This window comes from Lithobates pipiens, unplaced genomic scaffold (assembly GCF_037356315.1).
Source record: "Lithobates pipiens isolate NorthernLeopardFrog02 unplaced genomic scaffold, aLitPip1_a1.2 Scaffold_148, whole genome shotgun sequence".
NCBI classification, from domain to species: Eukaryota; Metazoa; Chordata; class Amphibia; order Anura; family Ranidae; genus Lithobates; species Lithobates pipiens.
Window position 1 is genome coordinate 38,801 of NW_027507737.1, and position 23,886 is coordinate 62,686.

The 23,886-nt window shown below is 48.4% G+C and overlaps 1 long non-coding RNA gene across 1 annotated transcript; it reads left to right on the forward strand.

The window, feature by feature from the left end:
- The first annotated feature begins 117 nt into the window (after window positions 1-117).
- Window positions 118-23,886, forward strand: LOC143981403 (uncharacterized). The gene is made up of 2 exons (XR_013274309.1): window positions 118-234; window positions 23,856-23,886. It is a non-coding gene; the product is annotated as an uncharacterized LOC143981403 (long non-coding RNA).

Consider the following 23,886-nt stretch of genomic DNA (forward strand, 5'->3'; position numbering starts at 1 on the left):
TACAGCTGCTTTATCTCCAGTGATGAGGATCCTGTGTCCTCGTCCTCTTCCTCCTCCCTCCTCCTGTCTGATCAATTTAGTCTTCTACCATTCTGAAGACCTCATATTGTTCCCATTTCTTACAGATGGCCCTCATCATAAACAGCCTGAACCCTGAAGACCTGTCCTACCTTGAGGAAGGGAACCGACATGTACGGAGGACGAGGAGGAACAAAGGCAGCGAAGGCTCTGAGAGTAAGTGTTGCTTGTGCGCCCCGGCTCTCTAAGGGGTGATCATGACCTAATGGGATGGATATCTTCTTATATACAGGGATAGGAACCATAGAAGGAGACTACTGAAAGGTGACCTGCAGTGATACTAGAAATGTCTGGGGGCTGGTCTGATAAATGAGCTTTGGTGATAGTAATTTCTGAGTACTGACAGTTGCTGCAGCACCTGCTTTCTTCTTCTTTCTAGTAAGCTGGTGCTGCTATTGGAATATTTTACATGGAACTTGACTGGGTCGCGTTCAGCTGTGGTACCACCAGCCAAGCACTACAAGGGGGGTACAATGTTTGCTATTCAAAGCATCAAGGCCGCGGAGGGGTGCATTCAAACTGTGGCTCAACTGCCTGTTTTTACTGAAAAATATAGACAATGTCTGAAGGTCAAATAAAATTAAAGACCGTTCAGCAATGGTGGTGGCTTTATTTCTGGTTGGCTGTGACATTACCCTAGATGGTTGTGTGGCGTGCAGAGCCAGAGCCGGGAAAGTTTAATTGGGAAGGTCGGTGGTTGTGTGATGTGCAGGCATGGGGAGGATCTTGTTTAGTTGGGAAGGTTGGTTGTGTGGTGAACAAAGCCGGGGAAAGATCTTGTTTAGTTGGGAAGGCCGTTTGTTGTGTGGTGTGCAGAGCCATAGAAGAATCTTGTTTAGTTGGGAAGGTCAGTTGTCTGGTTTGCAGAGCCGGGGAAGGATCTTGTTTAGTTGGGAAGGCCGTGGTTGTGTGGTTTGCAGAGCCGAGGAAGGATCTGGTTTAGTTGGGAAGGTCGGTGGTTGTGTGGTGTGCAGAGCCTTAGAAAAATCTTGTTTAGTTGGGAAGGTCAGTTGTGTGGTTTGCAGAGCCGGGTAAGGATCTTGTTTAGTTGGGAAGGTCGTTGTTTTGTGGTGCGCAGGGCCGGGGAAGGTTGTGGTTGTGTGGTGAACAAAGCCGGGGAAGGATCTTGTTTAGTTGGGAAGGTCGGTAGTATGGTTTGCAGAGACGCGGAAGGATCTTGTTTGGTTGGGAAGGACGGTTGTTATGTGGTGTGCAGAGCTGGGGAAGGATCATGTTTAGTCGGGAAGGTCGGTGGTTGTGTGGTGCACAGGGCCGGGGAAAGATCTTGTTTAGTTGGGAAGGTCGGTTATTGTATGGTTTTCAGAGACGTGGAAGGATCTTGTTTAGTTGGGAAGGTCGGTGGTTGTGTGGTGAACAAAGCCGGGGAAGGATCTTGTTTGGTTGGGAAGGACAGTGGTTGTGTGGTGAGCAGGGATGGGGAGGATCTTGTTTAGTTGGGAAGGTTGGTTGTTGTGTGGTGAACAAATCCGGGGAAGGATCTTGTTTAGTTGGGAAGGTCGGTGGTATGGTTTGCAGAGACGGGAAAGGATCTTGTTTGGTTGGGAAGGTCAGTTGATGTGTGGTGTGCAGAGCCCAGGAAGGATCTTGTTTGGTTGGGAAGGTCGGTTGTTGCTCGGTGTGCAGAGCTGGGGAGGGATCTTGTGCTTGTTTGGTTGGGAATGCCGGTAAATGTATGGTTTGCAAAGCCGGGAAGGATCTAGTTTAGTTGGAAAGGTCATGGTTGTGTGATTTGCAGAGCCGTGGAAGGATTTTGTTTAGTCGGGAAGGTTGGTGGTTGTGTGGTGTACAAAGCTGGGGAAGGATCTTGTTTGGTTGGGAAGGTCGGTTGTATGGTTTGCAGAGCTGTGGAAGGATCTTGTTTAGTTGGGAAGGTCGGTTGTATGGTTTGCAGAGCTTGGGAAGGATCTTGTTTAGTTGGGAAGGTCGTGATACTGTGGTGCGCAGGGCCAGGAAAGGATCTTGTTTAGGTGGAAAGGTTGTTGTATGGTGTGCAAGGGATGGTGAAGGATCATGTTTGGGAAGGTCGTCGTTGTGTGGTTTGCAGAGCAGGGGAAGGTCAGTGGTTGTGTGGTGTGCAGAGCCATGGAAGGATCTTGTTTAGTTGGGAAGGTTGGTGGTTGTGTGGTGTGCAGAGCCGGGGAGGGATCTTGTATTTGGTTGGGAAGGTCTGTTTTTGTGTGGTGTGCATAGTTGGGGAAGGTCAGTGGTTATGTGGTGTGCAGAGCCATGGAAGGATCTTGTTTAGTTGGGAAGGTTGGTGGTTGTGTGGTGTGCAGAGGGAGGGATCTTGTATTTGGTTGGTTGGTAAGGTCTGTTTTTGTGTGGTGTGCAGAGCCGGGGAAGGATCTTGTTTAGTTGGGAAGGTCGTGGTTGTGTGGTGTGCAGAGCCGGGGAAGCATCTTGTTTGGTTGGGAAGGTCGGTGGTTGTGTGGTGTGCAGAGCCGGGGAGGGATCTTGTACTTGTTTGGTTGGGAAGGCCGGTTGTTAGGCATGTACAAACCTTGGCAAGACTTCTGATGACGAGATTCTACAAGCGATCGCAGCACATGGTATTAATCTTCCCACGTGGGGAGAGAGCACTTTCTCATTACATTCGATGTGGTAGAAGCATGTTCACTTCTCTTGTTTTAGCTGTTCGAACTAATGTTTAATATGAAAATATGTTGTAGCTCCTTGAACCTCAGATTGGGGGTTTGGAAAGGCATAAGTCAATATTCATTGCTGGAAACCATGATATTATCGGCACCGAGGGGGATCTGAACGTGCCAATAGCTGACGGCTGCAAGGCGTGGAAAGTTCTGATTAAAGCTGAACTCTGGGCAACAATACACACATCAGATACATAGAAAGGAGCTCTTCTGTTCCTGTCTATCCAGTCCTGAGATTTACACCACTCTGACAAACAGCACAGTCCTGTCCGGTAAGGCAGGAGACCGGATTTTTCTTGGCTGAAGTTAAAATGGACCTCAACTCCAAAAGTGATTGGCAACATCTAGAAATGTTAATTGAGCCTTGCGTTGGTTTGCAATTAGTTTTTAGTGGCACTCTGAGGCACATTCATGTCTACACCACTTCTGTAAAGCCAAAATCAACTTTATTGTTCCAGCACAATAAGACACTCGACCCAGCTTATCTATATCGTGTGATTTGCCACCCACTGGGCCATCGTAGTTTAGGTTTAAGCTTTTGTTTGCCTTCATATGACACATGCTCACTGTAATGCAATACCGTGCACTGGCAGCTAATTCATTGGTGATATGCCATGCATGTCGGCACATTGCTTGGGCAGGTTTGAGTTCAGCGATGATTTCCAAACTGTGGCCTATGGGCCGGATGCAGCACGCTGCAAGCCTTTGCCCAGCCCGTGGGGCACTATTCCTCCCACTGATACCAATGACGGGGCACTGTTCCTCCCAGTGACGGGGCACTGTTCCTCCCAGTGACGGGGCACTGTTCCTCCCACTGACGCCAGTGAAGGGGCACTGTTCCTCCCTACGGACGCCAGTGACGGGTGACAGTTCCTCCCACTCACGCCAGTGACGGGGCACTGTTCCTCCCACTCACGCCAGTGACGGGGCACCGTTCCTCCCCAGTGATGGCGCATTTCTCCCAGTGCCCCATCATTGGGGTCAGTGGCAGAAATGGTGCCCCGTCATTCAGTGAAGGGGATCTATTCCTCCTCCTAATAACTGCATTATGTAATTGCCCTAAATGCCCTAAAATCTGATGGACCACTAACCGGCCTTTGCTTTAGGCTGCATTCACACCTCAGCGTAGTGTTTTTACCGTTTTGTCGCACGTTTGCATACAGCGTTTTGCTGCGTCATCTCTTTTTTTCATCTGCTTCCTGGGTACTGTACTTGGTTATTGTACTTCCGGTTCAGAAATTTGCTCCCTGCTCCATATCTACTATCTACTACAAAGATGAGTGATAATGAGATGGCATGTTTTGTGGCAGCATCCGCTGTTGCCACATTCTTTCTGCATGAACGAGAGAGGAGGAAGAAGACGGCGCGCAGATATTGGATCCACCCCGTAATTGCTGATCGGGAAGAGAGAGGGCAATTTTGGGTTATTTACAGTGACCTACATGACCATGAAGATACATTTTTGGACTACACCAGGATGTCCATAAAAAGGTTAGTCAAAATAGTTGGATTCATGATGTTTGACATTGTTCCTATCTTATTTTATAACGTCCACTAATAAACGCCATATTTGTTTTTTTTTTTCACAGCTTTGATGAGTTACTGGGTTTACTCAGTAGTCGGTTGCAACGAATGGACACATATTTTCGGAACAGTATACCCCCTGTGGAGCGACTAATTATCACACTGAGGTAATATTTTCATATTTCTATTACATTTTTTAACCACTTACCACCTCACGCCAATGTACTTCGGCAGAATGGCACGGCTGGGCACAAGCACATACCTGTACGTTGCTCAGTGCCCAGCCGTGGATCGGGAGTGCCCCGCCGGTGGTGCGTTCCTGACCCGGTCCTGAGCTCTGTGACCGTGGCTGCGGGACCAGCGGACCTGATCGCCGCTGGTGTCCCGCAATCGGGTCACAGAGCTGAAGAACGAGGAGAGATCCGAGTAGACAAACCTCTCCCCGTGATTCCTACTGTGGCTGTCACCGATCGGAAAGACAATCAGTGACGTCACATGCCAGGCCACGCCCACTAAAATAAAAAAAACCACATAACGTCATACATAACACCTACACTGCCCCCTAGTGGTTAACACCTTCCTGCCAGTGTCCAAAAATGTGTTAAAAATGTCTGATGTGTCTGCAAAAATGTCGCAGTTACAATAAAAATCGCTGATCGCTGCCATTACAGGGGAAAAAAAAAAAGATAAAAATGCTATAAAATTATCCCCTATAAAGGACATAAATTTTGTTTTGGAGCCACGTTGCACGACCGCGCAATTGTTGCAACGCAGTGCCGAATCACAAAAAGGGGCCTGGTCCTTTGGCTGCAAATTGGTTTGGGGCTTAACTGAGATTAATGAAGAACCTAATATGAATAATTTTTTATATGCATAAAATAAACACCAATCACACATTTTTAAAGCCAAATAAAAACTTTATTTTTTTTTATTTAAAATATTACTGAAATATAACTTTTTCTGTTCGTTTTGCACATATACAGCTCAACAAAGAAATAAAGCTAACGTAGCTCATAAACCAAAAAAATAAAAAAAATTAGAGGCAAAGGAATGTTTTGGAGGAGTTGACTCCCTCATTGGGTGTATTCACCACATTCATTGCATGGCCATATTGTGACCAGGTGGAGGTAGAGGGATTCTCATTTTGCTGCCAATTAGAAGGTGGTGGTGGTGTTGGCAGAGGAAAGTAATTTGAAGGTGGTGGTGTTGGCAGAGGAAGGTAATGAGAGGGTGGTGGTGCTGGCAGATGGGGCAGGGGGTGATTTGCATAGTGACCATAAGGTGCCGGAGGCTCTGAGGACCTATATGTGGGGGTTGGTGGAATAAAAGTCGCAATATAGCGTATGGTACCTGCCAACATGTCTGCCTGGAGTTCTGATGGTACCTTCTCCATCAGACATTCCAGACATCTTGCAGAAACCTGCACATGAGACCTGTTGCTGTTCATTTTTTCTAACATACTGGCCATAATGTCCAGCATGCAGTTGAAGTCAGGTTCAGGAGCCCTCCTTGTTGCTCTAGCAGGTACACGAGCAGAAATGGATGGTGGGGACTCCTCATCTCCCACAGGTGTCTCAGATGTAGACCGTGCTGGAGTCGACAGTTGGCTCTCCAGATCTCGGCCTGCTTGATCACTTGATGCTTGGCTTGCTTGCTGACTTTGATCACCTGATGCTTGGCTTGCTTGCTGACTAGCATCTGTGTCCAAATCATCATTTGGATTACTGTCCTCCCAGCAGTTTTCAGTCCTGAAAATAGAATTGAATTATTATAACTTTCTCTTTACATTTTGTTTAATGACATCCGTACAGATGATAGCTTACCGCCCCAAAGCCAGCAATGGCCGAAGGAATTCCATTTCTTTTGCATGCAGATAATCTCTCGGAGCACATGCCCCAGATCCACTCCTAAATTCCCTTTGCAGTCTTAGATGTTGAGTGTAGGCATCACGTATACTCTTCCACTTTATTTTGAGCAGTTTAACTGTTAAAATATATATGTTTATTTCTTTGTAGGTACCTAGCAACCAGACAATCTTTATCGAGTTTACACTATGCCTTTCGTGTTGGAAAATCCACAACAAGTTACATAGTTTGTGACACTTGCTCTGCTATTTATGACATATTAAAGGATATTGTTTTCAAAAAACCTACAGCGGAAGATTGGTCAAGGATCTCAGATGTTTTCTGGCAATGCTGCAACTTCCCCAACTGTGTTGGAGCCATCAATGGGAAACATATTCGCATCATAAAGCCCATGGGTAGCGGAAGCCAGTATTTTAATTATAAGAAATATTTTTCTTTTGTGTTAATGGCAGTGGCTGATGCTAATTATTGCTTCAGCTACATTGACATTGGATCATATGGCAGCAGCGCTGACTCTGCTATTTTTTCACATTCATCATTTGGACACCTGCTGCGTAACAATTCTCTGGACCTTCCAGAAAACAGCCCACTCCCTGGCACAAATGGCCCTCCCCTACCCAGTGTTTTTGTTGGAGATGAGGCCTTTGTTCTGAGTGAGCATCTTCTACGGCCTTACTCGGGGAACAACCTGACTGTACAGAGGAGTGTGTTTAACTATAGACTAACACGAGCATGTCGCGTTGTCGAATGTGCATTTGGCATATTGGCAAACAAATGGCGGGTACTGCACACTTCCATTGTTCTGAACATGCAAAATGCAGTCTGTGTTGTTAAAGTTGCATGTGCCTTGCATAATTTTGTTCGGTGGCAGGATGGATTTGACTTCGAGGATCCAGTACATGAGAACATGAAAAGAGCTCATTGGACCGGTGTTCGTGGAAGTAGTCAAGGGACACAGGTCAGGGATCAATTTGCCTCCTACTTCATGTCTCCAGCAGGACAGGTCCCATGGCAGCTTGAGGCAATACAATAAATTAAAAACTTTAGTTCTTTGTAAATACGACCATATACTATGCTGTACTGAATTATTAATAAAAATGCTTGATGTATTGATAAGAAGTCCCATGTTTTTTTTTTTTTTTTTTTTTTTTAGAAATATATATTTATCTTTGTGTGCAGTATCCTTACAATATCCACTAGGGGTCAGAGTGTGTCATCATGTATTTATGACATTCTGCTAATACTATACTCATACTCCCATGCATAGGCCCCTTTCACACTGAGGCATTGTTCAGACGGAGCAGTGAAGGAGCGGTGTATTCACTAGCTAGCGCACCGCTCCAGTGTGAAAGCCCTCCGGCTTTCACAATGGAGAGAAAGGAGCCTGTGTAGCACCTGAAAAAGCGACTCCTTTCACTGCACTGTGAAAGCAGGAGTGCTGGAGCGGTGCGCTAGCAGGACGGTAAAAAAAGTCCTGCTAGTAGCATCTTTGGAGCGGTGAATACCGCTCCTACCCATTGAAATTAATGGGCCAGCGTGGCTATACCACCGGCAAAGCGCCGCTGCTAGCGGCCGCTAGAACGCTGGCTAAGCGCCGCTGCAGCGGTGCTTTGTGTGCGATTTGAACCTTTTTTCGGCCGTTAGCGGGGGTTTTAACCCCCGCTAGCGGCCGCTAGAACACTGGCAAAGGGCCGCTGCATCGGTGCTTTGTGTGCGATTTTTAACCCTTTTTCGGCCGCTAGCGGGGGTTAAAACAGCCCCACTAGCGGCTTCATACCGCCAACAAAACGACGGCAAAGCGCCAACCCACCAACACCCGCACTGCCCCAGTGTGAAAGGGGCCTTATAATGTACTAATCATCCTATTATGTCCCTATTGTGGTTATGTTTGCAGGGGTTTCTCTTACCTTTCTCATCCTTCACACGGCCAGTTAGGTCTGCCCAGTTTGTAAAAACTTGGATGGCAATCTGGTTCCATGCCCTCCTCTTGCTCGCTCGCAGTTTGTAGCATGGATCTCTAGTATCATACAGACAGGGGTGCTCCTTCACCATTCTTATGAAGCTCTCCTGATCTAGGAGACATACTGTCTCATCCAGTTCTCCTTCCATATTGCTGGTCTCCATTTGAGCTAAAAATGGTGATCTGTGCACTTCCTGTGTATTATTTATGTCATTTCCTTATGTAAATTATGTAAATGATATTTTCTCTTGAGCAGATACAGCGATAAAATGCCCATAGAAACGCTCGTTGTCGCGCTAAATGCTTGAATCGAGCGTTTCCATTAGTTTCTATGGGAATAAAAACGCCCAAATCAGCCAGATTCGCGCGACAAAAAAGGGTCCGGAACTTGTTTGAGCTTCAGGCGACTTGGAGTGGAGATGTGAACCATCTCCATTGAGAATAATGGATTTTTTCCCCTCCAGCGTTTTTGTAGCTTCAGGCTTCAAGCTACAAAACGCTCAGGTGTGAATGGGGTCTTAGAAAGTTTGGATATCCCTGATGTAGAGGACAACATAGACCATTTCCTTTGGTCATCCACAATGCCTAATGTGTTTTCTGGTACAATAATTTTTATTGTAAAGAAGAGGCATAACATCTTGACAGACAATCACCCATGCAAGGGTACAGCATAAGTACCATAACAAAAAGATGCGGGTTGGAAAGGCCCAATCAAAGGACTTTTATTAGTATGAACTGTCCACTTGGCGACTTTGTGGGATAAACCAAAGGTCCATATATGGGTCACCAGAGCCTAAGGGCCATCCAAACTGGGGCCCAGGTTGCAGGTGCACTGGTGTACAGCAGAGGGTAAAGCTTGTGCCGATCACCCCCGGCACAGGTTGAGGTGAGCAATCTGTGGAGAAATACAGAAAAAAAAGAAACGAAAAAGAAATTTTTTTGAATCTAGCAACAGTGGCTGCTTGCCTACCAAAAATAGGCCCCAGGTCTGGGACATGGGGTCACCCAAAGTAGAGGAGTCCGAGGGCAGCCAAAAACAGACTCAGCATCAAAGAAAGGAAAGGAAAGGAAAAGGCAAAGGAATAGGGAACGAGATGGCCTAATGTGTTTTATCTGTAGAAGCTGTAAAACCTGGAAGATTCATTACAGCGGCCTAAAGAGTTTGTGGATTAGCAGAGCTCTGAGATCTGTGATAAATCGTATAGTTGGCCATCTCCACCTCCTGGGTATAATGCATCTTTAAGCTTTTTATCACGCAGAGGAACATAATATGACCTGGGAATGGTGTTAATGTGCACAATGGCCCTCGGATGGTAGTCTGAATTGATGTATCGTTCGTTTTTGGCATAAGGATTGAGTAAAAAATTGACAAACTGCGAGATTTAACACCTTTCAGAAAAGGCTCACTTAGGCCTGAAATGTGAGGGGAGCTCATATCAAAGTGCTCCATTTCTTTCATCATGTCTTCCATGTCTTGAAATCCAGCTTCATCTCCGAGGAAAACACCTATAAATTGGGCTTGTAAAAAGATAAAATAATCTCCACATATTGTCCTCATTTATGGTCTGGTCCCGGGGGGGTTCTACTGTGTTTTTTTTTTTTTTTCCCTGTTCCCCCTCCTTTTAGAAAAATGCATGTAAATCTGTGGCGGTTCAGAACAAAGAGAAGGTCAGGTTTAGTGTTTCATGGATCTCACAGCTTTCTTCTTACCCGGCTTTTCTCACGTGTATTTGTGGCCTATTAGGTCCCTCGGAGGACAAGACCTGGTGACTTGTTTTATGACTGCAGATTCCTAAAGCTAATCCAGAGCTTTTGTAAGGATAAAGCAATTATTGTAATGGAGTCTTTTGGTTTGTGAAATTCTGGTCTATGTCTTTGGGTAACTGTGAGTCGTCACAGTTTTTGTTTCTTCAGGTAGGTAGCAGTGTTGAAGTAGATGCATGGCAGAGACTAGGTTGAAGTAAATGCATGGTAGAGACTAGGTTGAAGTAGATGTATGGTAGAGACCTGGGTTGAAGTAGATGCATGGTGGAGACTAGGTTAAAGTAGATGCATGGTGGAGACTAGGTTGAAGTAGATGCATGGTAGAGACTAGGTTGAAGTAGATGCATGGTAGAGACTAGGTTGAAGTAGATGCATGGTAGAGACTAGGTTGAAGTAGATGCATGGTAGAGACTAGGTTGAAGTAGATGCATGGTAGAGACTGGGTTGAAGTAGATGCATGGTAGAGACCTGGGTTGAAATAGATGCATGGTAGAGACCTGGGTTGAAGTAGATGCATGGTAGAGACCTGGGTTGAAGTAGATGCATGGTAGAGACCTGGGTTGAAGTAGATGCATGGTAGAGACCTGGGTTGAAGTAGATGCATGGTAGAGACCTGGGTTGAAGTAGATGCATGGTAGAGAACCTGGGTTGAAATAGATGCATGGTAGAGAACCTGGGTTGAAGTAGATGCATGGTAGAGACCTGGGTTGAAGTAGATGTATGGTAGAGACTAGGGATGAGCTTTGTGTTCGAGTCGAACATACGTTCGACTCGAACATCGGCTGTTCGCCCGTTCGGCGAATTCCGAACGTTATGGGCCGTTCACGTCAAATTCGTGTGGCGCTCACGGCCCACAATGCACTGCGATGGCGCAGTGCATTGCTGGCTCATGATTGGCCAAGCATGCACCGTGACCCCGCATGCTTGGCCAATCACAGCGCCGGCAGGATGCCTGTGGCCAATCATAGCTCAGGCTGTGTAGTACACGCCCCACACTGTATAAGGCCACCAGCGCGGCGGCCTTGTGTAGTGTGTTGGCGTCTGTAGCAGTTAGTGGGTATTCTGTGTACCTTCAACACAGTATACACCGATCGTTATCGGCCGATTTTTTTAGTTCTTGCTCTTCTGTAGTAGTTGTTGTCTGCGTGCCCTGACCGCAGTATACACCGCTATATTCACCTATATAGCTAGCTATATTTCTCTTTTTTAATAGAGCTTGCAGTCAGTGTTAGGAGATTGTGCGTGCTCTGAACCCAGTATACACCGCTATATCCACCTATATAGCTAACTATCTTGCTCGTTTAAATAGAGCTTGCAGTCAGTGTTAGGAGATTGAGCGTGCTGTCTGCGTGCTCTGAACCCAGTATACACCGCTATATCCACCTACATAGCTCTTCTCTATTTGAGCCATCTGCCATTTGCAGGAGTTAGTGGAAGTTGTGTGTGCCTCCAGCACAATATACACTACCCAATTGCTGGTTTTCCCAACTCCCTTTAGGCCATTACCATGTCTGGAAGGCAAGCTAGGAGAGGCAGACAGGCGCGAGCCGATAAGAGGGCAAGCAGGCTCTGTGTCTAGAGACAACAGTGCTGGTCGTGAATGCGGTGCATCGTCATCATCAGCACGTGGCCATGGGACACGCTTGTCCTTCTTTTCGACAGCTGGACGTGTTGAGCTGCAACATGCCAACGACTTGGTAGAGTGGATGACCAAGCCCTCTTCATCCTCCTCATCCTCTCACCCAGGCTCAGGGTACTAGCAAAGCAGCTGCCAACGCATCGTCTTCCCTCCTCTCAATGTCATCATCAGTGACTCCTTCCCTAAACCCACCACGTCCTCCTGAGGAGTCTCCTGAACTCTTTGAGCACAGTGTTGGGTACATGCTCTAGGGGGATGCCCAGTGTTTTGTAGGCTCTGATGATGATACTCAGCTAGAGGAAGGCAGTAGCGTGAATGCAGAGAGAGGGGATGCTCAAGAAGGACAGCAATCTGGCAGTCATGTTCCACAAGCTGCAGCATACTGCCAGGTTTGCTCCAGCGATGAAGAGGGAGGGGATGATGAGGGCACTGACTCCACGTGGTTGCCTGGTAGGAGAGAGGAGGAGGAGGCACATGTTCAACGAGGCAGGATGCCCTCCGGGGGCCAGCTTAGGGGCAGCACACCGACTGAATCACACCGCAGAGCTCCGCCTGTGCAGGGCGCTGCCTCTGCGCGTTATTCTAAAAGTTCTTTGGTGTGGGCCTTTTTTGAGACGAGTGCATCAGATCGCACTGCTGCTATTTGCAACATATGCCTCAAGCGTATCTCGCGTGGCCAAAACATCAGCTGCTTGGGCACCACATGCTTGACCAGACATATGTTGACCTGCCATGCAGCTCGTTGGCAAGCGTACCTCAAAGACCCACACCAAAGAACAAAGCGGACCTCTCCTTGCTCCTCATCAGCTGGGATCTCCAACCGCACTACCCCTTTAGTCCTCTCTGAAACCTGCTCTGAGAGGAATGAAGGTGTAGAATTAGGTGTGTCACAGTGCTTCCGGGCACTCTGCTAGCAGTACACCCACGTCCGATTATAGCAGGCAAATGTCCCTGTCCCAGCTGCTGGACCGGCGAAAGAAGTTCACTCCCAGCCATCCACATGCCCAGCGGTTGAATGCTAGCTTGGCTAAATTGCTAGCACTTCAACTGCTGCCTTTTCAGTTGGTAGACTCGGCCCCCTTCCGTGAGTTTGTACAATGTGCGGTTCCTCAGTGGCAGGTCCCCAAACGCCACTTTTTCTCACGGAAGGCGATTCCGGCTCTCTACCGGCATGTGGAAGGCAATGTCCTTGCCTCGCTGGACAGGTCGGTCAGCGGTAAGGTGCATATTACCGCTGACTCATGGTCCAGCAGGCATGGACAGGGACGTTACCTGTCTTTCACAGCCCATTGGGTCACTCTTCTAGCAGCTGGGAAGGATGCAGGACAAGGTGCAGTAGTGTTGGAGGTTGTTCCGCCACCACGCCTCCAAAATGCTACTATTGGTTGTGACACACCTCTCTCCTTCACCCCCTCCTCTTCTTCTTCCTCCATGGCCTCTTCCAGTGCTCTGTCCTCAGAACCAGCGGTGCTCCGTAGGCATTCCAGGGGCTACGCAAGTACGCAGGCAAAACGATGCCATGCCGTGCTTGCGCTGGTTTGTTTGGGGGACAGGAGCCACACTGGGGCGGATGTTTTGTCAGCTCTGCAGGGGCAGGCCGAGAGGTGGTTGACGCCATGCCAGCTTAAGCCAGGAATGGTGGTTTGCGACAATGGCACCAACCTCCTCTCCGCCCTCCGACAGGGACAACTGACCCATTTGCCCTGTGTAGCTCACGTCCTTAACCTGGTGGTGCAGCAGTTCTTGGGCAGGTACCCGGGCTTACAGGATGTCCTGAAGCAGGCCAGGAAAGTCTGTGTGCATTTCCGCCGATCATTTAATGCCTGTGCTCGGCTGGCTGAGCTCCAAAAGGAGTTGAACCTGCCCAAGAACCGCCTTATGTGTGGCATGCCCACCAGGTGGAACTCAACGTTGGCCATGCTGCAGCGGCTGCACATGCAGCAGAGGGCCATCAATGAGTACCTGTGCGAATACGGCACCAGGACAGGGTCAGGGGAGTTTGGTTTTTTTCTCACCACTCCAGTGGGGCATGATCAGGGATGCATGCACTGTCCTGTCACCATTTGAGGAGGCCACAAGGATGGTGAGCAGTGACAGTGCATGCATCAGTGACACTGTACCTCTTGTCCACCTCTTGGAGCATACGCTGCGTGGAATAATGGACAGGGCACTTGAGGCAGAACAGAGGCAGGAAGAGGAGGACTTCCTTGCCTCTCAAGGCCCCCTTTATCCAGACAGTGTTCCTGCTGTGCCACCCATCACACAGGAAGAGGAGGAGGAGGAGGATGATTGTGTCAGCATGGAGGTGGAGGCTGGCACTCAGCATCAGCAGCAGCAGTCTTGTAGGGATGATTTACAGTCCCAAGAAACCCGTGGACTTGTACGTGGCTGGGAGGAGGTAGCTGCGGATCATGTTGTCCTTAGTGACCCAGAGGACTCCGGACCGAATGCTCAGCTAACCTACGCTGCATGGCCTCCCTGATCCTGCAAAGCCTGCGGAAGGATCCTCGTATTCTTCGGATCAAGGAGAGGGACCATTACTGGCTGGCCACTCTCCTTGATCCACGGTACAAGGGTAAGGTTGCCGACCTTATCTTGCCATCGCAGAGGGAGCAGAGGATAAGACATCTCCGGGAGGCTTTGCAGAAAGGTCTGTGCAACGTGTTTCCAGAGACTGGGAGGTTACAAACTCCTGGTTCTGGACAACGTGTTGCTGAGGCATCGGTCAGAAGGAGCGGTGGAGAAGGTGGCCGTCTGACCGATGCTTTCAGGCAATTTTTTAGTCCGCAGCCCCAAGGTATGATCGGTTCCAGCAACCATCGCCAGCGTCTGATTTACATGGTGCAGGAATACCTAGGGGCAAGGTCAGACTTGGACACCTTTCCCACCGAAAATCCTCTGGCTTACTGGGTCTTGAGGATGGATCACTGGCCAGAGCTTGCACAGTATGCAATTGAGCTACTGGCCTGTCCTGCATCCAGCGTTCTTTCGGAACGCACCTTCAGTGCTGCTGGTGGCTTTGTTACCGATCACAGGGTGCGCCTGTCCACCGAATCAGTTGATCGACTGACCTTCATCAAGATGAATCAGTCTTGGATCACCCACAGCTACCAAGCACCTGAAGCTGATGTAACAGAATAATTTTTTTTGAAATATCACATCCCTTCAAGACTGCCTATGCTGATGCTGAGTGATTGTCCTGTTATGTTGATTGTCTATCCTCTTCCTCCTCCGCTGATATGTTGGAAGAACATTTTTGGTTCTGGGTGATGCCACCAGCCCAATATTTCTGCCCCTGTTTAACAGGGGCGTTTAATTACAATTTTTGATGCAATGCTTTGCGGAAGGGCTAATTCCTGCACTAAAACTAGAGTATATGGGAGAGGTTGCAGTGTCGTGGCACCAGCACCAGTGCCTTAGGCCCAATTTTTCTGCCCCTGTTTAACAGGGACATGTAATTACAATTCTTGATATAATATTTCACAGGAGGGCCTGTTCCTGTGCCCACCCAGAGTAACTGTGAGGACTTATAGTGTTGTGGCACCAGCACCACAACCACCAAAGGTAAATTTTTCTACCACTGTTCAACAATGGTATGTAATTACAATTCTTGATATAATCGTTCACAGCAGGGCGCTCCAGCGCCCACCAAGAGTCACTTTGAGGGCTTACAATGTTGTGGCAAAACCAACACCTTGTTCCGCCATTTCTGCAGAGCATATAGGGCAGGCCCCTACTTTCAAACATCCAACTTACAAACGGAAGGAGACAACAGCAAGTGAGATGAAAAATGACGGACGGCAAAACTAATTATACAGGGGTGATAACCCTTCCCTATGTTTTCCAAAAAGCTTAAAAATAGTTTTTTTTGACTGGAGCTACACTTTAAAAATTTACCAGTTGAAAATTACAAACAGATTCAACTTAACACAACAAATCTACACAGTCCCTGTCTTGTTTGCACCGCCTGTATACTGCTGTTCTGAGTATAAAGGGCCTGGGGGCCACACGTATTTCCTTTTTTTAATATGGGTACGGGGTTCCCCTTAATATCCGTACAAGAACCAAAGGGGCTGGTAATGGGCAGGGAGGGCTACCCATGCCATTTTTCTCAATGATTTTCAACCATATTGCAGGAACCAGATATAACATTAAAACCGCAAGCAGTTTTAAATGACGTTATTTCCGTTAAATGTCATTTTGTGCAGGGACTGTTCTAAACACGGGAAACACGTGGCACGTCACAGGCATACTATAGACACCCCCAGGCACGATATTTAAAGGAATATTTCACTTTTTTTTCACTTTAATCGTCATTAAAATCAGTGCTCCCGCCAAAACGGGATTGCATTGACCCATGTCCCCTGGGGCAGAAGCCATGTCCCCAAACCCTTTTTAGGACAGTATCTTGCATATTAGCCGTTAAAATTAGCAGTTTTAATTTTGATCGTTCGAGTCCCATAGACTTCAATGAGGTTCTAACATTCGTACGAATTTGGGGTCCGTTCTAAAATTCTGGTGCGAGCTGAACCGGGGGGTGTTCGGCTCATCCCTAGTAGAGACTAGGTTGGCGCAACTGGAGACGCCCCAATCTACTATGGAATGGAGTGATCCAAACTTTGAACACAGTGTTTGTTGCTTTCTGGGAAATGATCCGAATACATCCATGTTGGGTTAGCCGGCATAGACAAGCATACCATAGTTGCCTCCTCACAGACGTCTTGCTACAAAATAGTCTTCTTCATCTCCTCGTACCAGGACTGGACAAATCCCAGGAACCAAGTAGCCACTGCTCCTTCAAAATGTCTGCTAGAACCTCTAGCAGTTATCAGTGGAGTTGCTGGCCTCTTTCTTGGACAGGTTGTCTCCTGAATTCCATATTAAAGTGGCTGTAAACCTCAAACATGAAATATGAACAAAGCATATCCATCCATAGTGTGTACTTGTCTCAATCCAGAGCACGAAGTATAATTTCTGTCTACTGCCATCTTCCTCTGCCATCTGCATGAGTCACTCATGTCAAAAAACTTCTGAAAAATGGTGACGGGGAGGGAGCTTCAGCACACAGCCTGTGATTGACAGCCCCAGCTATTTTGGCTTAGAGGGTAGATGTTTCTACTAGAAGGGAGGTATTGGTAGTGGAGGTGAAAGTGAAATTTATTACTCCTGACTGCTGCACTGTGTATTATGTAAACGCTTAACTGTGCATTACTACTGACCCCTGCACTCTGGGTTTAATGCTACTGACATTAAAACTCTGATTTACTTATTTCTGACCCTTGTTGTGCCTGCACCTTGCATTACATACCGCTGACCTCTGCGTTACATACTCCTGATCCCTGCCTTCTGTGTTACTTATTCCTGACCTCTGAACCCTACCTTACATATTGCTAATCTCTGCACTCCGCATTACTTACGCCTGACCCATGAACTGTACATTGCATTCTGAATTCTACAGTATATACTCCTGACCCCTGAACTCTGTTGCATACCTCTTTGAAAACGGCATTACATACTCCTGAACCCTGTGTTGCATACTACTATCCTCTGCATCACTTACTCCTGACCCTTGAACTTACATTGCATACTACTGATCATTGCATCACTTGCGCTTGTCCCTTGAACTCTTTGTTACATATCCTTCTGAACTCTACATTGTATGCTCCTAACCCCTCAACTCTGTTACATACCCTTCTGAACTCTACGTTGCGTTCGCCTGAACTCTACATTACATACTACTGACCCCTAAACCCTGTGTTACATACTACTAACCCCTGAACCCTGTGTTACATAATACTGTCCCCTTAACTCAGTTACATATGTCTGACCCCTTAACTCTACGTTACATACCCCTCTGAATTTACATACTCCTGACCCCTGAACTCTGTTACATACCCATCTGATTTTACATTGCATGCTCCCGACCCCTGAACTCTACATTACATAACCCTCTGAATTTACATACTTTTGACCCCTGAACTCTACTCTACATTACATAATCCTGACCCCTGAACTCTGTTGCATACCCCTCTGAATTTACATTACATACTCCTGACCCCTGAATTCTACGTTACATACCCCTCTGAATTTACATTACATACTCCTGAACGCTCCGTTACAAACCCCTCTGAACTCTGCATTACATACTCCTGACCCCTGAACTCTGTATTGCCTACCCCTCTGAATGCTACATTGCATACTCCTGACCGCTGCGTTACATAACCCTGAACTCTTGATTTTATAACGAGATTATAAAGCATGTTGTCAGCTGTTGGTGTTCATATTGAAAAAACTTTATTAGTAATTCTGTGGCAGCTGCTTGGCTCTTGCATTAGTTAAAGCAGTTGTAAACCACTGGAAATAATTTTTTGTACCTGCAAGGTAATGTCATAATGTGCTAGTATGCATCGAATATTAGCACATTATGTTAGACTTGCCTTAAAACGAAGCTCTTCCAGCACCGAGGTGTCAGAGCTGCAGGCGCTCTCATCTTCACCTGTCTTGCTTCCGGGTTGGTGACTGGCCGGAGCCGCGATTATGTCACTCCCGTGCATGCACAAGGGTTCCTTTAAAGTGCATGCGCCAGTAAGGTCACTGGCTGGATTTATAGTGAATACCGTATTTATCGGTGTATAACAGAGGGAAAACAGTGCGTGTGCGCTATACGCCAATATTCCTTTTTTTTTTTTTTTTTTTACCAATGAGGTCATTGGGGTGGTTCGCCCCCCGGGTGCCACACATTGGGGGGGGGGGGGGGTGTCATGCTGGGCTGGCCCTGGGACAGCCCTGCCGGCATACTCTACAGATTTAAAAAAAAAAAATGTGTAAAAAAGTGTCAGTTCCATCTCTCCTTTTGTATACCGTGTAATTGTAAACCGAAGCCTGCAAATACCTCATTAGAGCCGTTCTTTCCGACCGCTCTCCTCCTCCCGCTCCTCCTTCTCCTCCAAGTTGAGCTTTAGATTGGAGAAGTGCAGTCACGTGACCATCCATAAAACATCAGAGGAGAACAGTCATGTGACCATCTATAAAACATCAAAGGAGAGCAGTCGTGTGACCATCTATAAAACATCAAAGGAGAGCAGTCATGTGACCATCCTGAAAACATCAGAGGAGAGCAGTCACGTGACCATCCATAAAACATCAAAGGAGAGCAGTCACGTGACCATCCAGAAAACATCAGAGGAGAGCAGTCACGTGACCATCCATAAAACATCAGAGGAGAGCGGTCACATGACCAACATGAAAGGAGAGCAGTCATGTGACCATCCATAAAACATCAGAGGAGAGAGGTCACGTGACTGGCTGTAAAGGATGGAGCTAATGAGGTATTTGCAGGCTTTGGTTTACAGTGACAGTGTAGGAAGAATCTATCAGACGGGACTGGCAGTGATTTTTTTTTTTTTTTTTTTTTTTTACTTTACAGTACACTGGCAGTGCTGTCCCAGGATTCTGGGGGTATCCTGGGAGTGCAGGGGGGCTGTGCAATGTAAAGGGGGGGCTCTGCAATGTAGAGGGGGGGTCTATGGAATGTAAAGAGGGCTGTGTAATGTGCAGGGGGGCTGCAGAAAGTTTTTCTTTTTCTTTCCTGAAACTTCCCTCTTAAAATTGGGGTGCGTGTTATAAGCCAATAAATACGGTATCTCCTAAACGGTGCATGTTTAGGAAATATTTACACTTCCTATAGGCAAGTCTAGAATGGGGCTCACCGGTAGGCAAGCCTGGAATGGGGCTCACCGGTAGGCAAGCCTGGAATGGGGCTCACCGGTAGGCAAGCCTGGAATGGGGCTCACCGGTAGGCAAGCCTGGAATGGGGCTCACCGGTAGGCAAGCCTGGAATGGGGCTCACCGGTAGGCAAGCCTGGAATGGGGCTTACCCGTAGGCAAGCCTGGAATGGGGCTCACCCGTAGGCAAGCCTGGAATGGGGCTCACCTGTAGGTAAAAGCAAGAGATGGACCTTTACTTCCACTTTAATGCACAGTGTTGGCGTTTTGTATTTGTGAAGCTCGGTGTTCAGGCTCTCTCCTCTCCTAATGTCCGCAGCAATTTTGCATTGATAGTCAAATTAATTTTTTCCTTGTCGGGAGAAGCGACAGCTAAACACTAATAAGTAGCAATAAACACAGGCTTGTCATGCTCTTCTAGTCACCCGCCATTCGGCCTCTGAAGCTAATTGGTTCCATCCACTTTAAACGCGCTTTGCCAAATATTCGTCGTTTTTTTTCTCCGTTCTGTTTACTGATCTAAACACCGGAATATTTTAGTGCGCTCGGCGCGGCGGGCGGTTCTCCGGAATGTTTTGTCTGCCAGAGTTGCGTACATTCTAGACAGACGGGTGTAAATCATCGAATTTGTTTCCGGGGAAATACTGATTAACCCACCAGAGAATCGGGGGTGGGGGGGGGTTTGTTTTGAATCTGTGAGAAATAAATATTGCGTGTCATAATGAGCGGGCGAATTCCAGCCTCATGTATAATCCTGTAGGACGCCCCCCCACAGTGAAGGGATTTCGTGTGGAGAATGTTGTGGTAATTAATCACACCGATTGGATTATGTGATGTGGGGAAGGTATGCCGCTACGGCAAAAGAAAACTTTGCTGATTGCGGGTCTTGTGTTAATGAATCCGGAATCCATTGTGATTGGAGCGCGGGGCAGGCTTGTTGTTTCTAGAAAATGTTGCCTCACCAGAGCTCTCGGGGGGGCGATAAAAGAAAAAAAAAACAAATCGCAAAGCAGAGAAAATACCGAACGTTTCCTTCTACAGCCAACATCCGTCTAGGAGCGAGGGAAGAACCCGGCTCACGGGCGATTCACTATGTAAGACGAAATTACAAAATAAAAAACGTATTTTTTTGTGTTCTGTATGCAGCAAATTCCTGTAATTTTCCACGGCCTCCAATTTATTGTTTTACAAGCATTATACAACGAAATGGTTCGCTTGGCGCTTAACTCCCCTTGTAGGGGGGCCAGCCCTCACAGCCAGAGTTTAATGTTCATTAAGATCTAGGGGGGGTAGAGGGATAAAGTGTACTCGTATATTTTGGCTAAAATAAAGTTCAGTATTTGTTCTTATCGGTGTCCAGCAGGGGGTACTCCGCCATCATTCTGGCCTTTCAGTAGACACATTATTCGGGTTACTTCCAACAAGGAAGTTCCCTCAGGACCCCCATCATGCCATTAGGGATACTATACAGCAGGGGTGGGCAAATGGTGACCCTCCGGTTGTTGTAGAAATACATGTCCCATGAGCAGGGCTTGACAAATTTGCTTTAAATTTAGGAGCCAACTAAAAAAGTTAGGAGCCAGGTGCGCAGAATTGCAGAACACCTCCCGATCCAGCGAGGAGACCTCCCGATCCAGCAAGGAGACATCCCCCATATGTTCGGCAAAGAGACATTTCAATCCAGCAGAGACCTCCCCCATATGTTCGGCAAAGAGACCTTTGAATCCAGCAGAGACATCCCCCATATGTTCGGCAAAGATATATTTCAATCCAGCAGAGACCTCCCCCATATTTTCAGCAAAGAGACAGCCCAAAAACCTCAGCTCACAGCTATAAGAATTGTGCAGTATTGATGTAGCACCTACATTCAATGAGCAGGCCGTTCCAAGAAAGCTCCTAAGCTCTGATCCCAGCTCAGTGACGTAAGATGCGGCCCTCTCCCTTAGTTTGATTGAACCGCGCTCTACCACAGGTCATGTGACCACAACACCTCACCCACCAGCTTCCAACGGCCAAACAAAGGAAGCTGTAGCAAAGCAGGGAGCTTGGGGGGCCCGGATAGAGCGCACAGCACTTGGGATCAGGATGGCAGGCGTGAAACAGTAAATTGGCTGACAAAAGCCCAGGCGCCAGGACGCAATTTCTAGTTGCAATGGCAACCTGGTGCCTGGGATTTGTTGAGCCCACCAGACAAGATTGAGCGCCCACCACATAAGTTGTGGGTTGGCAGTGCTTCCCTAGACTGTAGGATTCCGAGCAGCCCAGTACCTTCTGGTTCTACAATTTTCTAAAGCTCCTTCATGGGCACCTTCTGAAGAGTGAATACAATGTGCCTGGCCTCCAGACTGTTTTACCTCTTCATGACTAGGTCTTTTTTTGTTATTTAGCACTGTGCTACTTTAACTGGTAAATGCACGGTCATGCAACACTGTACCCAAATGAACTTGGCAGCACCCCCACTCAGCAGTGACTAAAGAGCTCAGTTTCCCCTGCACCCATTCCCAGAAGTGACTAGGCACCCCATCCCAGCAGTGACTCAACAGTTTGGCTCCCCCTGCACCCCATACACAGCAGTTACTCGGCAACTAAGCCTCCCCTGCACCCCATACCCAATAGTGACTCAGAAGCCCAGCTCCTGCACCCCATCCCCAGCAGTGATTCGGCAGCTCAGTTCCCCCTGCACCCCATCCCCAGCAGTGATTCGGCAGCTCAGCTCCCTCTGCACCCCATCCCCAGCAGTGATTTGGCAGATCAGCTCCCCCTGCACCCCATCCCCTGCAGTGACTCAGCAGCTCAGCTCCCCCTGCACCCGATCCTCAGCAATGATTTGGCAGCTCAGCTCCCCCTGCACCCCATCCCCAGCAGTGACTCGGAAGCTCCCCCTGCACCCCATCCCCAGCAGTGACTCGGAAGCTCCCCCTGCACCCCATCCCCAGCAGTGACTCGGAAGCTCCCCCTGCACTCCATCCCCAGCAGTGACTCAGAAGCTCCCCCTGCACCCCATCTCCAGCAGTGACTCTGCAGCTCAGCTCCCCCTGCACCCCATCCCCTGCAGTGACTCGGCAGCTCAGCTCCCCCTGCACCCCATCCCCTGCAGTGACTCGGCAGCTCAGCTCCCCCTGCACCCCATCCTCAGCAGTGATTTGGCAGCTCAGCTCCCCCTGCACCCCATCCCCAGCAGTGACTCGGAAGCTCCCCCTGCACCCCATCCCCAGCAGTGACTCGGAAGCTCCCCCTGCACCCCATCCCCAGCAGTGACTCGGAAGCTCCCCCTGCACCCCATCCCCAGCAGTGACTCGGAAGCTCCCCCTGCACCCCATCCCGAGCAGTGACTCCGTAGCTCAGCTCCCTTGCACCCCACCCCCAGCAGTGACTCCTCGGCTCCCCCTGCACCCCATCTCCAGCAGTGACTCGGAAGCTCCCCCTGCACCCCATCTCCAGCAGTGACTCCTCGGCTCCCCCTGCACCCCATCTCCAGCAGTGACTCGGAAGCTCCCCCTGCACCCCATCTCCAGCAGTGATTTGGCAGCTCAGCTCCCCCTGCATCCCATCCCCAGCAGTGACTCGGAAGCTCCCCCTGCACCCCATCCCCAGCAGTGACTTGGAAGCTCCCCCTGCACCCCATCTCCAGCAGTGACTTGGCAGCTCAGCTCCCCCTGCACCCCATCCCCAGCAGTGATTCGGAAGCTCCCCCTGCCCCCCATCTCCAGCAGTGACTCAGCAGCTCAGCTCCCCCTGCCCCCCATCTCCAGCAGTGACTCAGCAGCTCAGCTCCCCCTGCCCCCCATCTCCAGCAGTGACTCAGCAGCTCAGCTCCCCCTGCCCCCCATCTCCAGCAGTGACTCGGCAGCTCAGCTCCCCCTGCCCCCCATCTCCAGCAGTGACTTGGCAACTCAGCTCCCCCTGCACCCCATCCCAAAAGAGACAGCCTTCTAGTTTTATAATGTAAAAACAGATCAGGAGCTGTGAGACAGAGCTGAGTCACTGTTGAGATAGGAGGAAACAGAGCAAGCTGCTGAGCTGTATTGATGACTTTCTTGGATGAAGTACACCAGACGGCCTGCAGAGGTCAGAGCTGGTAATAAGACGACACTCTCTTATCTTTCCCATACCTCCCTGTGCAGAGACAATGACACTTTGTCCCTTTTACTGCTTGTTAAAGATCTGTAAATACTTCCGATGGTCCTCATCCTGGTGACAGGTTCACTTTAAGGAACTGCACAAACTGGAACCCCACGGCATTTGGGGGGGGGGTGTTCAGTGGACCCCCACACTCTTTCCTCCATTGTGTCCTGTGCTGGACAGGCTGAGGACATCTCTTGGCTCTCCCTGCAGCACCATCTGCTGGCGGGAGGTTCTCCTTTAAGGATGACGTCTCCTCATCACTTGTGTCATTTCTGAGGATTAGTAGAAAATAAACATTTTTCTGAAGATGAACATTCAATGCATTGCGAGCCAAATAACGAGTCTTTTGTTCTTGTTTTCTCTCTCGGTTCTATTAGAAACATGTCTGCTGTGTTCTCCTCTGGCAGGCATGAACACAACGCTTTGATCCCGTCTCTTCTCTTCCAGATTCTGCTTCATCTTCTAAGAACAAAACCTTTCTGTGACTTATTTCTGTCTCTTTGCAGATCCAAGTGCAGCCAGAAACAAGAAAAAAGG